This window comes from Octodon degus, unplaced genomic scaffold (genome assembly GCF_000260255.1).
Source record: "Octodon degus isolate 3935 unplaced genomic scaffold, OctDeg1.0 scaffold00011, whole genome shotgun sequence".
Taxonomy (NCBI): domain Eukaryota; kingdom Metazoa; phylum Chordata; class Mammalia; order Rodentia; family Octodontidae; genus Octodon; species Octodon degus.
In genome coordinates this window covers 554,423-556,740 of record NW_004524587.1, presented here as the reverse complement: position 1 = coordinate 556,740, position 2,318 = coordinate 554,423, and the positions used below count along the sequence as shown (strand labels likewise).

General features: G+C 44.4%; 1 protein-coding gene across 1 annotated transcript in view; it reads right to left on the bottom strand.

Moving 5' to 3' along the window:
• The window catches only part of Pkd1l2 (polycystin 1 like 2), a 91,921-nt gene that overhangs the window by 63,159 nt on the left and 26,444 nt on the right, over positions 1-2,318 (bottom strand). The window lies entirely within an intron of this gene.

Genomic DNA, 2,318 nt, shown 5'->3' with positions numbered 1-2,318 from the left:
TAGTGTCTACCAATACAGGCCTGTGACTAAGATAGATTGCCATGCAATTTGCTAGGCTTTAGTGACTTGGGTATCTTAAGAGCTAGAGCCACTTGAAAAGATTCTCTCCCAGAGGGTTCTCATTCACGTAACTTTGAAGGGCTGTAAAATCATACAAGGGAAGAGCAGGGCACAGTGGTACACGTGCTAACATCAAGAAGTCAGCCAGTAACAAATGCTGGAGGGGCTGTGGAGAAAAGGGAGCCCTTTCACACTGCTGGTGGAGTGTGGACTGGTACAACCACTATGACAGTCAGTGTGGAGATTCCTTAAAAAGCTAGGATTGGATGTCCCATTCAAGCCAGCTATTCCCCTCCTGCGTATTTTTTCAGGACAAATGAAAACTTCACACCACGGTGATATATGTGCACCCATGTTTGTTTATTTATTTATTTATTTATTGGTGGTACCAGGGATTGAACTCAGGACCTTGCACATGCCAGGCAGGCATTTATTCCACTGAGCTATCTCCCCAGCCCCTGTGCACCCATGTTTATAGCAATGCAATTTGTTATAGCTAAATTCTGGAAACATCCCACATGCCCATCAACTGAAGAATGGATAAGGAAGATATGGTATTTTTATACAATGGAGTATTATACTGCTATAAGACAGGATAAATCTGAGTCTTTTGTTGGTAAATGGATACAAGTATAGAACATACTCTTAAGTGAAATAAATTAGACCCACATGTGCAAACATCATATTGTCTCCTTAGTGTGAGAACCTGAAAGAGAAAAATTGAATCTGGAGGGGACACTAGACACTGCGAAAAGGGAATGAACTTTTTCAAAAGGAGGGAGTTACTGAGTTAAGGAGGAGGACAGGAGAGGGAGTGGGGGAAAGAGATTTATCTAGGTAGGTAAGCAGGGTGGTTTGTACAGCTGTACTGTGCATGTCTGCTGCTCTATGGAAAAGAGCAATTAATACTTTAATTTGTTTCATCTCTTTTTCAATTGTTTCTCCTTTATGCTTCTTAATTTCTCATATATTTCTTTTTCTTCCTTATTCCAATTTTACATGCATATATCTGATAATATGAATAACTGCTTGGAAGACAACACTGTGTATTACAACAAATACTGTGGGATTCATATTAATTTGTTAAGTGAAAATCTGTACCACTTGTCACTTTTCGTTTTAATTTAATTTGTACTTTTTTTAAAAAAAGAGAATGGGGTGGCATCTTCACCACTGCCAGTCAAAGTAGACCTCTTCTCTTTACAAGTTAATTATCTCAGGTAATTTGTTATAGTGACAGAAAGCTAACATGATAGTCAAAGTAAACAGTCAAGAGAAATAAAGGCATATTGAAAGAAAAAAAAAATCTTTAAGAAGGAACACTGTTCACTAACCCTAGACGAAATCAAAAGGAATAGCTGCTGTGCCTGCTCCTACCACAGATCACCTCAGGGATTCTGCAAAATTAATTAACTTTTCTGGTTCTCAAATCCCACCCGTGGGAAGAGGGCTGTGTACAGCAGCACGGGCATGTCGCAGCGTTGGCCCTGTGCAGGCATCTGTGCCCCAGGCCTCTGGCCTGTTCCCTCGGGACACTCTTTCTCCCTCCTTTCTGCCCTGTTTGGGGTGCAGCTGAGCCTTACCATGTGCTGAGTGCACCTGTGACCCTGTCACCGTCCCCATGGCAGAAGGGAACGGAAGGAAACATGCCTGGTGACGCGCAGTATCTACCTGGAACTGCAGCCGCCGTCTTGACCCATGAGGGACAGAGACTACAGACACAGCCAGAGCTTGAGGATGACTGCAGAAGGACAGAGCAATCCCGGTGCCCGCCAGCATCGCCCGCCCATGGAATCAGTCCTGGAGCTGCTCGTGGCCTTGCTGCTTATTATGTGGGGGGAGCAAGCTCTGAACATCAAGCCACTTTGGTTGCACTTTCTGTTCTATGCACCCCGAAACATCACAACGAGGACCAACTCCCCTGCCTCTGAATTTCACGTCGGGGGCTGAATTTTTTATATTTATTATTTGTTGGTTTTTGACACAGGGTCTCATTGTGTAGTTCAGGCTGGCCTTGAGTTCACTGTGCAGCCCAGGCTGGCCTTAACCTTACAGGGATCCTCCTGCCTCCGCCTCCCGAGTGCTAGGATTACAGGCTTGTGCCACCATGTCCAGCCGGTAGTTGAATGTTTTACTGTATAGTTAGTTGTTCCTCAGTATCTGCAGGGAATTTGTTCCAGGACTCCCCACCCCAGCACTCTGGAGGCTGAGGCAGGAAGATCACAACTTGGAGTCTCGGATAGACAACTTAGGAACTT